Source organism: Onychomys torridus, chromosome 7, assembly GCF_903995425.1.
Source record: "Onychomys torridus chromosome 7, mOncTor1.1, whole genome shotgun sequence".
Taxonomy (NCBI): Eukaryota; Metazoa; Chordata; class Mammalia; order Rodentia; family Cricetidae; genus Onychomys; species Onychomys torridus.
The window spans coordinates 51,083,449-51,098,865 of NC_050449.1; positions in this window are offsets into that span (position 1 = coordinate 51,083,449).

The following is a 15,417-nucleotide window of genomic DNA, read 5'->3' on the forward strand; positions in this document are numbered from 1 at the left end:
TACACACCCATATGCAATAGATAGAAATTTTAAAACTTTAAAAAATGTAAACTGGGCACTGATGGTGAACACCTTTAATTCCAGCACTCAGGAGGCAGAGGCAGGCAGATCTCTGTGTTCCAGACCAACCTGGTCTACAGAGCAAGTTCCAGGACAGCCAGGGCTACACAGAGAAACCCTGTCTAAGGAAAAAATATTAATATTATTATTTTTACACACACACACACACACACACACACTGCTTCAGGATCAATATGTGCAAGTGTCAAGGAAGGATGTGCTGTGGAATGTGTGTATAACGTGTGACAATGTATTGCTGTGATTAGTGTAATAAGTTGAACAGCCAATAGCTAGGCGTGCAGGCGGGACCTCGGAACAGAGAGAGAACTCTGGGGAGAAAAAGGCAGAGTTGCCAGCCAGACAAGGAGGAAGCAGGATGGGCAACATGGAGATGAGGTAACGAGTCATATGGAAGAATGTAGATTTAAAAATATGGGTTAATTTAAGTTACAAGAACTAGTTAGGAACAAGTCTAAGCTAAAGCTGAGCTTTCATAATTGATAATAAGTCTCTGTGTCATTATTTGTGGGCTGGTGGTCCTGACAAGAAAGTACTCCTACAAGAACGGGGTCTCTGACAGAGTCACAGAGTCCATTTGAAGACATCCGGGAAGGAGGGAATGCTGTTTCCTGTCTGTGTCTTCACTGGCTTCAGCTCATTCAATGAAAAGGGTCAACCTGGAAATATGGCTAAATTTTATACAAATTTGTTTTCTTCTTTCTCATTAACTGAACTCCATGACTTATTTTATTTAGATGCCTCCCCCCTCCCCCCTTTTTTATGAGACAAGATTGGTCTATGTAGCTTTGGCTGTCCTGAAACTTAACTATGTAGACCAAGCTGGCCTCAACTCAGAGATCTGCAGCCTCTGCATTCTGAGTGCTGGGATTAAAGGCCTGTGTCACTATGCCTGGCAAAAAAATGTGCTTTTAAAAAAACAAATAAACAGCTGGATGGTGGTGGCGCACACCTTTAGTCCCAGCACTGGGGAAGTAGAGCCAGGCGGATCTCTGTGAGTTTGATGCCAGCCTGGTCTACAGAGTGAAATCCAGGACAGGCACCAAAGCTACACAGAGAAACCCTGTGTTGAAAAACAAAACAAAAAACAAAAAAACTATTTTTATTTTATTTTAGGCATGTATGAGTGTTTTGCCTTCATGTATGTTTGTGAATCACATGGGTGTAGTGCCCATTTGAAGAGGACATCAAATTCCCCCGGGTCTAGAGTTATAGATGGTACTGAGTCACCATATGGGTACAGGGAATCAGGGTCCTTTAGAAGAGCAGCCAGGACTCTTAACCACTGAGACATCTCTCCAGCTCCTAGATGTCATCAATTTGTATTTAATGTTATTTATTTGCTTCAGGATCCCCTTTGGGATACTAGGTGATAATGTAGATGTGGAAACTCTTGGCTGTGACAGGGTCTCAGACTACCCTTGCTTTTGATGACTGATTATTCTCAGGAGCCTGGGTCAAGTGTTTTGTTGTACATCTTGCTTTTAGAATTGGTCTGGTGTTTTTCTTCTGGCAAGCCTGAGGTTTGTGAGTTGTTGGCAGAAGGGTCTCGGAGGTAAAATGACATTAACATGACAACCATTGTCTTTGAGATTTTGATCAGTTGAGTGAATAGTGACTGTTAAGTTTCTCCAAATATATATTTTATAATTTTTTTTGTTGTTTTTTTTCAAGACAGGGTTTCTCTGTAGCTTTGGAGCCTGTCCTGGATCTCACTCTGTATACCAGGCTGGCGTCAAACTCACAGAGATCCGCCTGCCTCTGCCTCCCGAGTGCTGGGATTACAGGCGTGCGCCAGGACCCGGCAATTTTTTTTGTTTGTTTGTTTTTTGTTTTTTGAGACAGGGTTTCTCTGTGTAGCTTTGTGCCTTTTTCCTGGAACTCACTTGGTAGCCCAGACTGGCCTCAAACTCACAGAGATCCGCCTGGCTCTGCCTCCTGTGTGCTGGGACGAAAGGTTTAACACAATTTCTTTATTCTTTGGGACCTTCACATCATTCATCCCAATTCTGCTCATGTCCCAGTCCCTCACATCTGCCCCTCATCCTTGCAGCATCCTCCACAAAAGAAAATTGAAAAAAAAAAAAAAAAAAGGCTAAAACCAAACCAAGCCAATCAAAAGCCCCTCATTCCTCTGTCTTTCCCACCTCTCCAACAACTCTTCATTCCTTAGTGTCATTGGGAGCCTCAGTGTGCCATGTAGTATATATACCCTTTTGTCTGTCAGCTTTATTGGCAAATGTTCATTGCAATGAGTCATTGGTCTGGTTCAAGGCTTCTATTTTCTGGTACATCATCATCACTGGACCCTCATTGAAATTCTGTCAGATATTCTATGGCAGCCCAGAGTCTAGTCCCTTCATGAACTCCAGCAGGTCGTAGAGTAGGTGCGTGGGTGGGCCAACTCAACATCCTGGATGTGGGCCTGTGTAGTAGCTGAGCTGGTCAGTCTGGGCCACTAGGGCTGCCCTCCTCAGGTAAGGGGTGTAGCCACCTCTCTTAGGCCATGCCATAAGAGCCAGCTCTTCCATGCCTGTGGTGAGGGGTTGGGCCATCTCTCCTGAGTGTGTGTGTGTGTGCGTGTGTGTGCGTGCGTGTGTGTGTGTGTGTGTGTGTGTGTGTGTGTGTGTGTGTGTGTAGGACATCTCTCTTGCTGCAGTGTCCAGTAAGGGGCAGCTTTCCCAGAGCCAGCAAAGGGTGGGCCCAGCTCAGTATGGCCCTTTGATTTCATCACACATGGTTCCTATGCCCCTCTGTGGTAACACAGGCCACAGACATCAACACAGACCCCAGCTGCAGCAGGGCCACGAACCCAGACTTGGCCCTCAGCAGCAGCTCGGGCAGTATGACACCATGGCTCCTGGTGGCACCATAATCCACTTGAATCAGCATGGCTCTGGCAATGGCAAGGCCCTTGGGCACTAACAAGGCCACAGGGTATGGCCCAGACCCTGGGCTTCTATGTGGCCTTTGTTGGGCATACGAGCTCCAATTTCAACACAGACCCTGGATTTTATCCACTTTTAAGTCATTTTTTTCTCCCTCTCTTTTCATTCTCTACCCTTTGAAAGAAATCACTGTGCACAGCCCACACCCATGAAGTGGGGAGTAGTTACATAAATATTTGGACATTTATCTATGAAAGATTGCTTTTGTTTTAATGTTTTTAAAAATTAAACTCCAGGCCGGGCGGTGGTGGTACATGCCTTTCGTCCCAGCACTCAGGAGGCAGAGCCAGGTGGATCTCTATTAGTTCGAGGCCAGCCTGGTCTATAAGTGAGATCCAGGACAGGCACCAAAGCTACACAGAGAAACCCTGTCTCGAAAAACCAAAAGAAAAAAAATTAAACTCCAAGAGGGCTGGGAATGCAGCTCAGTTGGTACAGGACTCACTTGCCTACCACACATCAAGACCCAGTTTGATCCTTAGCATTTTGTCAATGGAGCATGGTGATACATACCTATAAACTCAGCTCTTGGGAGGTGCAGCTAAGAAGATCAGAGGTTCAAGGTCATCCTGGATTCATAGGGAGTTTGAGGCCAGCCTAGGCTACATGAGAATGTATCTCCAAAACAAAACAAAACAAAACAACCCCACAATAAAGAAAAGTGCACAAATCAAACCTAGGTCAATGACATTTTTGTTTTGTTTTGCTTCACTTGTGACAGTCTTACTATATAGTACAGTGTCCATGCACACTTCCAGGAACTTGAACATGACTAGGGCCGAAAGAGAATGAAGACAAGACAGACAGATGGACACACACACACACACACACACACACACACACACACACAGAGAGAGAGAGAGAGAGAGAGAGAGAGAGAGAGAGAGAGAGAGAGAGAGAGAGAGAAGCGAGGATGGGAAAGGGAGGAGATCGAGAAAGAACACAGAAGAACACTGGGATCTGGTTCTGGGCTCTCAAATGGAGAAACTTCAGTACCCTGGAAGTTCACTGTATTTATTATATCAAGCTGAACAGAGAAGTGGGGGTTATTACAGACAGCTGAACTAGGAGGTGGTGTTATCACAAACAGATAAGGAGGCGGGTTTATGGCACACAGTTGGATCAAGGAGACAGGTGTAGATAACCTCAGTCGGAGCAGTCTCTGGAGGGAGCAGACTTCAGGCTGTAAATATCCAGGAAGGGGACATGGTGGACATTTTCTGCACAAACTGTCAACATCCACACACAGATCAGAAGAAAGGTTTTGCATCTGAGCTTCACTTTGGGGAAGATGACTTTGCCATTTTCTCCATGGGTCTGAGGCTCTGGGGTCCTTGGCATGGCTGTTCCTATGTCAATAGCACACATTCACTCAGGACTTCACTCACTCGGGGCTTACTTTGCTCCCTACAATATAGTCCAGGTTGGCCTAGAATTCAGGAGACTCCTGCTTGGGGTCCATGAATACTGAAATTATAGGCATTTAGCACTAGTGCCTGGCTTCAGCGCATCTTTACAAACCTCACCAAGAGGGGTAACTGATCCCAGATTAGAAGGTGGAATGTCACCAGACCCCAGAAGCCCCTGCACATGCCCTCCTCAAAATAGCTACAATCCTGAATTCTTCTCTTTTCCTCCTCTTCCTCCTCCTTCTTTCTTCCTTCTACTTCTCCTTTTTGAGACAGAATTTCTCTCTGTAACAACTCTGGCTGTCCTGGATCTCACTCTGTAGACCAGGCTGGCCTTGAACCCACAGAGATTCACCTGCCTCTGCCTCCCAGTGCTGGGCTTAAAGGTGTGTGCCACCACTGCCTGGCCAATCCTGACTTCTAATTGTATGGCTTAATTTGGTCTGGTTTTTGGAAAAAGTGTTATTTATTTTATTTATGTTATGTGCAGTTGCTTGCATGAGTGAGTATGCTCCACATTGAACTCAGGAGCTCTCAGGGGTCATATCCTCCGGAATTGGACTTGTAGATCACCTTGACTATCACATGGGTGCGGGGAACTGAACTTGGGTCCTCTGCTGAGACTTCTCTCTAGCCCCAACTTTTTTTTTTTTTTTTTTTTTTTTTGAGACAGGGTTTCCCTGTGCAGCCTGGAACTCACTCTGTAGACCGGGCTGGCCTCAAACTCAGAGATTTGCCTGCCTCTGCTCCTGAGTGCAGGAATTAAAGGTGTTTACCACCAGGTGGTGGTGGTGGCGGCAGCGGCGGTGCCCGCCTTTAATCCCAGCACTCGGGAGGCAGACCCAGGTGGATCTCTGTGAGTTCAAGGCAGCCTGGTCTACAAAGTGAGTTCCAGGAAAGGTGCAAAGCTACACAGAGAAACCCTATCTCGAAAAACAAAAAACAAAAAACAACAACAACAACAACAAAAAGGTGTTTACCACCAGCCACCTAGCCCCAACTTTTGCTTATTAATTTTAATTAATTAATTAACTAGGTTTTTCCCAGCCCGATTAGTTTCCCCTCCCTCCTCTCCTCCCAACTCCTACCCCTATCCACTCCTTTCTCTTCAGAAAAGGTCAGACAGCCCATGTTTATCAGCCAGCCATGGTATATCAAGTTGCAGTAAGACTAGGCACTTCCTCTCCTATTGAGGCTGGATGAGTCAACCCTGTAGGAGGAAAAGGTCCCCAAAACAGGTAACAGAGTCAGAGACAGCCCCTGCTCCCACTGTTAGGAGTCCCACAAGAAGAACAAGCTACATAACTGTAACATACGTGCGGAGGGCCTAGGTTAGTCCCGTGCAAGCTCTCTAGTTGGTGGTTCAGTATCTGTGAGCTCCTATGAGCCCAGGTTAGTTGGTTGTGTGGGGTTTTGGTGGTGTGCTTGGCCCTTCCAGCTCTTACAATCCTTCCTCCCCCTGTTCCAGAGTATTCCCTGAGGTCTGCCTAGTGTTTGGCTGTGGGTCTATACATCTGTTTCCATCTATTGCTCGGTGAAGCCTCTGACAGTTAGGCTAGGCTATGAATCTATGAATACAGCAGAGTATCGTTAGGAATCATTTCACTGACCTTTTTTTTTTTTTTCTCCAGTTATGTTTGGTTCTGAGACAGAGTCTCAGTGCGTCTCTCTGGCTGGCCTGGATGTTGCCATGTAGTCCAGGCTGGCCTAGAATGCACAGATCTGTCTGCCTCTTTCTCCCCAGTGCTGGGATTAAAGGTGTATGCCACTATGTCTGGCTCCACCTTTATTATTATTATTATTTTTTTTTTTTTGTCGGAGCTGAGGACCGAACCCAGGGCCTTGTGCTTGCTAGGCAAGCGCTCTACCACTGAGCTAAATCCCCAGCCCCACCTTTATTATTTTATCTTTATTTTTTTGTTTCATTGAGACAGGGTTTCTCTACATAGTCCTGGCTGTTCTGGAACTCAATATGTAGATCAGGCCAGCCCTGAACTCAGAGAAAAACAACTACCTCTATCTCTCAAGTGCTGAGATTAAAGATAAGAGTCATTATGCCCAGCTATCTTTATTATTATTTTTTAAGAGTTATTTATTTATTATGTATACAGAAGAGGGTGCTAGATCTCATTGCAGATGGTTGTGAGCCACCATGTGGTTGCTGGGAATTGAACTTAGGACCTCTAGAAGAGCAGTTGGTGCTCTTAACCTCTGAGCCATCTCTCCAGCCCCTTTTTTTAAATTTTATTTTTTATTTTTTAATTTTTATTTTTTGGTTTTTCAAGACAGGGTTTCTCTGTGTAGCTTAGCTCCTTTCCTAGAACTCGCTTTAGAGACCAGGCTGGCCTGGAACTCACAGAGATCTGCCTGCCTCTGCCTCCTGAGTGCTGGGATTAAAGGTGTGCTTATTTTTTAATTTAATTTTATTTCAAACATTTAAAAAATTTATTTTATGTATATGAATGTTTGCCTGCATATATGTCTGGAGTCCAGAAAGGGTTTCAGATCCCCTGGGATTGGAATTAATGCAAATTTTGAGTCTTCATGTGGGTGCTGGGAATTGAACCCAGATCTTCTGGAAGAATAACCAGTGCTTTTAACTACTGAGCAATCCCTCCAGCTCTTTAAATTTTATTTTATGCGTATGGGTGTTTTGTCTGCATGTATGCCTGTGTACTACATATGTGCCTGGTGACCATGGAGGCCCAGAAGAAGCCATCCCCTGGGACTAAAGATACAGATTTTTGGGAGATGTCATATGGGTGCTGGGAATCAAACCTGAGTCCTTCAGCCCCAAAGAAACAATTCTTTCTTTGGTTTTGTTTGTTTCTTTCTTTTTTAAGAGAGGGTCTCAATCTGCAGTCCTGGATGTCTTCAAAGACAGTGATCTGCCTGCCTCTGCCTTCTAAGTGCTGGGACTAAAGGTGTGTGTCTGGCTAGACCTTTCTTTCTGGAAGGAATCTCTCAGTGAGCCTGAAGCCCCATGGTCTGACTAGATGAGATGGCCAGTCAGCTTCGAGGGTCCACCTGTCCCCTCTTCCCCAATGCTTAGCTTACAGACGTAGGTCACTATTCCCAGCTTTTAAAAATTGTTTTAAAAATTTATTTAAAAGTTTTTTGTATGTATGATGTGTGAATATTCCTGTGTATGAATGTGGGCATGCGTTTGTCAAGATCAGGTCCAGCCTCAGGTTTCAGTTCTCAGCCTCCACCTTTTATGAGACAGGGTCTATTTTATTCATCACTACTCATGACAGGACTTCTGACCCTTGAGCTTTCAGGGATTTTTCTGACTCCAACTCCCATCTTGCAATAGTTGCTCAGGAATTACAGGTACTTGCTACAGTCTGGCTCTATGTGGGTTTCTGGAGTCTGCAATTGGGTCTTCATGCTTGTGTGGAAAGCACTTTACTCACTGACACATCTTCCCAATCCCCAGTTTGGATCTTTGTGTGATTTCAAGGAATCTTGAATCACCGCATGGCAGGAGAGAAGGAACGCTTCCACAGTCTCTCCCCATGTGTTGAACTCCACTCTGCCTTTCTGACCCAACTCTTGCTCAACAGAGTTTTATACCCTGCTCAGTTATCACCACACTAGCCAGGACCCTCTCAATTCTTGCAGCCCTACCCATCACTGGCCTCCCTTCAGGACTATGTGTAGGTGGAGTTGTTCTGTGTCTTGGCAGTCACTCCCACATAACCACAGAGACTTATTAATTATAAATGCTCAGCCAATAGCTTAGACTTGTCTCCAGCCTAAGACAACTTACAACTTAAATTTACTCATTTTTATTAATCTATGTGCTGCCCCCAGGCTTGTTTACCTCATCTATGAACTTCTCATATTGCTTCTTTTAAGTCTGGCTTGGGACTCCTCCGACTTCTTCTTCCCGCCATTCTCTTAGTCTGGTTCTCCTGTCTAACTTTATCCTGCCTAGCCATTGGCAATCAGCTCTTTATTAACCAATGACAGTAACAAATAGTTGCAGAGATTGTTCCACAGCAACTACATGTAACTTGGAGTTTGCTGTGACTTGGGGTATTTGAGTGTTCTCCAAAGGCTCATATATTTGAAGTTTGGTTCCCAGATCAACGCTATTAGGAAGAGGTGAAAACTTTGAATTGTGGCCTTGTTGGAGGTTTGGGGTCACCAAAGGACTACTTTTGATAGGGATTGTGAGACCCTAGATTTTCTCTTTTTTTCTTTTCACCTCCTAGCTTTAGGGGAAGAAATTTTGCTCTGACACACTCTCTCCTCTAAAGTCCAAAACAACAGGGCCTTCTGATTGTGGACTAAAACTTCTAAAACTGTGAGCCAGGAAACTGTTTCTCCAAGCTGATAAGCTCAAGGATTTGTTGTAGGAATGGAAAGTTGGATAACCTAGAGATTGACACAGCCTCAACTTTTATGTATACCTATAGTCTCTAGCACTGGGACCAGCACACAGCACACGGCCAGAAAAAGGTTTCATAACTTAATTAGCATTCATGTGCAATGATACAAATCTGCACAAGAGTTTGGTGATGGCTCTTAGGGAATTTCCTGCTTTGGACCTACAGATATGTGAGAACGCTTAGTGTCCCCCGATCATCTACTAAGCTTGGGCTCTCCTACCAGTTAACATAGGACATCTCTGCTTCCACTGCTATTACTACCAGGCAGATAGAAGATAGATTATAGTCCCATTTCCTGCTTAACTCAATGGAGACCTAGAGATGGCAAGTAACTGACCCTGAGCCAGATGTAGGAAAGGACAACAGTGGGCATGGGCAGAGGAGAGGGCAAAAGTAGAAAGTTACTGTGAGTGAAGAATCAGGGGAGTTCACTTCAAAGAGGAGGGCATGGGAGGGCTGAGGCTATGATGAGTGGAAAGATAGTGCTGAGCGTCTCTCATTTATTGAGGGTTGTGGGGATAGCTCACTTGGTAGAGGGCTTGCCTGGCATGTATGAAGGCCTAGGTTCAAGCTCCAGCACCAAATAAAACCTGGCATGGTGGAGTATGCCTGCTGTCCCAACACTTGGGAGATGGAGGCAGGAAACCAGGTCAAGGTAACCAGTCAAGATACTGTCTTGGGGATTAAACTCCGCCTGTCAGTCTATCTTGCCCGCCTGAAAAAAAGGTTTTCTATTTTTGCTGTTTGTTTGCTACAGCTGTGAAATGTGCTAACAGAACTGACATGTTGAGTACTATATTCTCTTGAATTTTAAGCATAGACACCCACGGCTCTCCAATCAGTGCTCCATGCCGCCACCTAAGGGAACTTTGTAAAACTGCATGACAGATTTCCCTCAAAGTTGCTTGTTAGCTTATCAAAGCATTTAAAACAAATTTCCTCATCTTCCCCAACATTCCCATCTTCCATCAGCCCCAGGAGCCATCATAGGATTCCTCCAGCTTCTGCCTCTGCACCCACACGAGTTGTTTCCACTACGCAGCGTACCTGACCCTCCTCCAACCAGTCTTCCTCATTCAAGGCCTGCTGACCAAGCATCTTTATTCCTCCGGTAAACCAAGCCCTCCAGTGTGTGATTCCAAGCCCGTCTCCTTGGGGTTATCCTTCTTTGGACATGGTCCCTTCATGGTATCACAATCATGCTGTCAGAGTTGTTTGGCTTCATTCTCCCTCTCTAGACTATGAAGGGAGATCACTGTATAGCCCAGGCTCATGGCAATCCTCCTGCCTCAGGCTGTGAGTCATGAGATTACAGGTGCATGCGCACTACCACTCCCTGTTTGGTCCCCTCTGTTACTCATCTGTCATACAGTGGGTGCAGTGGTGTTCTCTGAGCACAAACTAGTCTGCCAGTTGGGAGAAGGAGCTTAGTGGTTGTCTTACTTTTCTATTGCTGTGATAAAACACCATGACCAAAAGCAGTTTAGGGAGGAAGGGGTTTATTTCATCTTACAACTTGTAGCCTATCATCCAGGGAAGTCAGGGCAGGGACTGATGCAGAGACCACGGAGGAACGCCGCCTACTGGCTTTCTCACTAAGGCTCGCTCAGCTTGCTTTCTCATACACCCCAGGACCACATGCCCAGGGGTGGCACCACCTTCAATAGGCTGGGGCCCTCCCACATCAATCACTAATTAAGAAAATCCATCACAGGTTTGCCTGTAGACCAATTTGATAGAAGGATTTCTCAACTGAGCCTCTCTCTCTTCTAAAATGATTCCAGCTGGGCAGTGGTGGTGCACACTACTTCTAATCCCAGCACTCAGGAGGCAGAGCAGGAGGATCTCTTGAGTTCGAGGCCAGCCTGGTCTACAGAGTGAGTTCCAGGACAGCCAAGACTACAGAGAGAATCCCTGTCTTGAAAAACCAAAAACAAACAAACAAACAAATAAATAAATAAATAAAACAATTCCAACTTGTGCCAAGTTGACATAAAACTAGCCAGCACAGTGGCAGAGCACTTGTCTAGTAGGCGTGAGGTTTGGTTCATTCCCCAGCTTTGCGCACACACACGCGCACACACACACACACACACACACACACACACACACACACACACACACACACACGCACACACACGCACACACACGCACACACACACACACACACACACACACGCACACACACGCACACACACGCACACACACACACGCACACATACACACTCACACACACACACTCACACACACAGAATCATTTACTGTTCTAGAAGAAAACTTCCATTTATGTATAATGCAGGCAAGGCTTATAATGTGGAAGAGTCTAACAATAAGCTAATTAAAACAAAACAAACCCCTTAGTTACTCAGGACCCTGAAATGAGAGAATTTCTTGAGCACAGGAGTTCAAGACTAGCCTAGGCAACATAGCAAGAGCCTGCCTCAGAAATAAGCAAATAAAATAATAAAAATCAAACAAACAAGCTGGGTGTGGTAGTGTACACCTGTAATCTCAGCACGTGGAAGACTCGGGAAGGATTTGGAGTTCCAGGGCAGTCTAGGATATGTATCAAGTTCAAGGTTAATAGGGGCAATATAACAAAATACTGTCTAAAGAAAACAAACAAAAAAGGAAAGAAAAAACAAGACGCGAGAGCAAGTGAACAGCTCAGCAGGCCCAGGTTGTTGACCATCCCTTGCGCTGTCTCCTCTGTGTGTTGTGACCTGGCCCTGCGGGCTATCAGTATCTCCCTCTCTGCTCCTTTACGTGTCCCCCTTAGAAGGCTCTGGCATGGGATGGGAGGGAAGGAAGAGAAAGAAGCTGGGTTTTCCTTCCTCAGACTTCTTTTGTGAAGATATAACCATCTGGCTACGTACGCTCTTTTGAGCGTCTGAGTCCTGGAGTGGAGGTAGCTGGGCAGGGGGTAGTCACTGAAGGAGGGGAGCAGCCCCAGAAGCACCTCCTGGGCAATGGCAAGGATTTCTCAGAGCCTTCAAAGGCTAAACATCCCAAAAATGTCCAAGTTGTCCATCCTGAGAAGACTGGCATTATTTCTGCAGCCAGGAACTGTAGTGTTGAGGCTGAGAGAGGCAAAGAACGATGGAGCAGCAGGAACCTGACCACAGCTGCCTGCTTCCTGAGGCATCTAAGAGCAGAAAGAGCCCACACAGTGAAGTCTAGCACAGACTGCTGGTCAGCTCTGCTGAGAACAGGCGCCCCCTCACAGACACTCACCAGAGAACAAACAACAACCCAACAGCATCACTGGCTTCTGGAAATATGACTAGTCAACAAAAGCTGCCCGGAATCTAAAGCGGAGAACAGTAGAAAGCTGAGAGATGGGAGTAACTTCTTAGGATTCTGCCCAGCCTTAGTGAGCCTTCTTTAGGTACATTGTGTGGGTTTTGTTTTGTTTTGTTTTTTTGGTGGGGCAGTGGAGTCAGAGTCTCACTATGTAGCTCTGGTTGGCCTTGAACTCACAGAGATCAACCTGTTTCTGCCTCTGGGATTAAAGGCATGTCCTGATGCAGGTTTGCCTAACATTCAGGAGTGCTGCTGGATTTGGCTCCCTGGCTGGCAGGCTTGTGTTACAATTCTTGTACAAATCCTGAAAGCTCAATTCCTACTATAAAATGAAGAAGAAAAGAGGAAGAGGCAGAGGGAAGAGAAAGAGGCAGCAGCGGGAAGAGGGGAAAGGGACTGGGGTGGAGAAGGGCCCAGTGGTGATGATTTAATTCAAATACTAAGGATGTAGGATAGGGATATAACTCAACGGTAGAGTGCTTCCCTGGTTTACCAAGGCACTGAGTTCAAGCCCTAGTGTTGCAAAAACATCAACAAAAACCTCAGAAAGCAACAAAACCATGGGGCCGGAAGGATGGCCCCGTGGAAAGAGTACTTGCTGTACAAGCGTGAGGACTGAGTTCACGCTATCAGCAACCGTCTATGAGCTTCATTGGCTTTACGGAAAACTGGTTCTAGATACATCTAGTTATCAATGCCCTCTCTGTGATTGGTTTGTTGCTTGATTTTTGTCCCCCATCCTCCTTTCTCCCCCCATTTTTTTTTCTTTTGACACTTTGTATGTGTATGAATAATCTGGACGGCACTGTTTATTTGTTTTTGAGATGCGGTTTTCTTTTTTTTTCCAAGACAGGGTTTCTCTGTGCAGCCCTGGCTGTCCTGGAACTACATTTGGAGACCAGGCTGGCCTGGACCTTGGAGATCCGCCTGCCTCTGCTTCCCAAGTGCTGGGATAAAAGGCATGCACCACCACTGTCCAGTAAGATGGGGGATGGGGAGATGGGCGGTGTCTTCTATAGACCAAGTTAGCCCAGACCCTTCCCTACAGCTGAGCCTGACCTGTCTCCACTTTAAAGTGCTGGCATTTATAGACACTGGCCACCACACCCAGCTCCCTCTGTGACTTTCTTTAAAAATGAGCCCCAGATAACCAGTATAACAGCCCCTGCAGAAAGAGAACCTCCTTTTTCTCCTAGTAGCTCCATCAAAACTCCATAGTGGCAGCTATGCTCACCACTATATCACCTATGCAACTTGCCGGGGCTGTTACATAGAGAAACCCTGCCTCAAAAAAACAAAAATAATAATAAAACAAACAAAAAACAAAAAAACAAAACAAAACAAAAACTTCCACAGGACTTTCATTGCCCTAGCCTGGGGAAGGGTCAACCTCGCCAAACTTAACAGATGAGAGTAAGGATCCAGCAGTCCCCAAAGGACAGTTGACACAGAATTGAAAGCAGAAAGGAGACTGAATGCTGGGCTTGCTTGCTGGGCTTACAGAACCCTGAGACGTCCACTATCATCATTGGGGTGACCATGGAACTCAATGTAGGATGTCCCCTCCCAACTGGTCTGGAATCTTTTAAGAATAAAAGAGGGCACTTTAAATATTTGTGTCAGAGCAACAGGTGTATTCATGACTTTTCTTGTTGCTGCGTCAAAGTAACTGACAAACAGTTTGAGGGAAGAAGGGTGTAGTTTGGCTCGATTGTGGCCGGAGGGCGTAGCAATTTTGCACACAGGCAGCTGGCCGCACTGCCTCTGCAGTTGGGATGCTGCTACCCTGACTTTCTCCCTTGTATCCAGTCCTGGACCCTGACCCCAGAGCCATCCACATTGAAAGTCAAATCTCTTCAGGGATACCTTTACAGAAACACTCAGAGGTAGGTTTCCATGGCGATTCTACATTCAGGCAAGTTGACCAGCAATACCGACCACTACAACAGGGTTAGAGCAGGACTGTCCTAGGAAACTAACATTGATTTAACTGCAGCAGACAAGAGCCCAGGCCGTGGAGAGCTGTGCCATCTGAGCCTTGGGCACTACCAATTGAATCCTGCTGGCTGTCTGGGCACAGATAGGGGGAGGTACTCAGGGCTCATATCTTGGCTGCACTGGAGGGTGACGGGGTGGGATGGGGACATATTGAGAGACAAGTTGCATGTTTCCACATCTACCCAAACTTCCCATACTTTTTTCTCCCTCCCTCCACTACTATGTCTGTTCATACTGTGTGTCACACCCCGGTCAGCAATACCTCTTCTAAGTTCCTCATATCCATTCAAAGCTCCCCAGAGTCCCTATGTCACCTGCCTCAGCCATCTCTGGTTTCTGTAGCATCCCTGGACTCTGCTAAGGCTTTCTTTGGGATGTGGCTCCTTTATTTCCTGTGGGGTAGGGGATTTTTGTAGAGTCTTGTTTGTTTCCTGGCTTCTGCGACCTATCCCTCAGCAGTACTGATCAAAAGTTGTTGACTCTGCCAGTCTGACTCCCAAGCTGTCTACCTCCCTTGAATCCAGAGCCCGCTCCCCTCCCAATGTGTTCCTGGTATCAGTCACTCAGAAAGTCAATGAGCTTCTCACGCAAAGGCATATAAACTTTGACCTCGGCTTTGGTGTTAAACTCTGTGCCAAGGTCTCCAAACCTTCTGCTTGTCTATTAGTGAGGGATTAGAGAGAGCCCCATTCCTCCCACTGTGGCTGTTAGCCCAGATAAGCCTTGGTGATAGAGAATGTAAGACCCCCATTACCCCAGCGCACATGGTCTCGGGAGATGAAGGTCTTGGCTTAGAGCTTGAGCTTGTCACTCTGGGGCTCCCCTTAGCAGGAAGAGCCATTGCCTGGAAGCAAGATGCCAGAATTTTAGGTTCTGATGTCATCTGCCACAGGTCACTGGGCCTGTTCTTTCTGGCATCAGTTTCTCCAGCTGAGAAGTAAGAAGGACTGGTTTTATTAGCTAAGAAAGTTTTTGGAGTCAAGAGCCCGGTAGAGATCATGAGCCAAGCAGTGGGGCTTCCTGTGTTCCTGGCTGTCTGGAACTAGGCCTTCCTGCCATGAGGAGCAGGCTTTCACAAGACTCTGGAGCTAAGGCGTTGCTAGGGACAACAGAAATGAGAGGAAGACAGTGATTGCGGAGCAGGCTGAGGGGTCTAGAAGTGTCTTGCTCCTGCTTCCTGGCCACAAGCTCTTTCAATTCTCCGGTTCTTGGTCCAAAGTGGGTACGATGAAATTTCTTCGGCTGAGTTAGAGATGCAGTGAGTGAGTGGCATGCCTGTAAAGA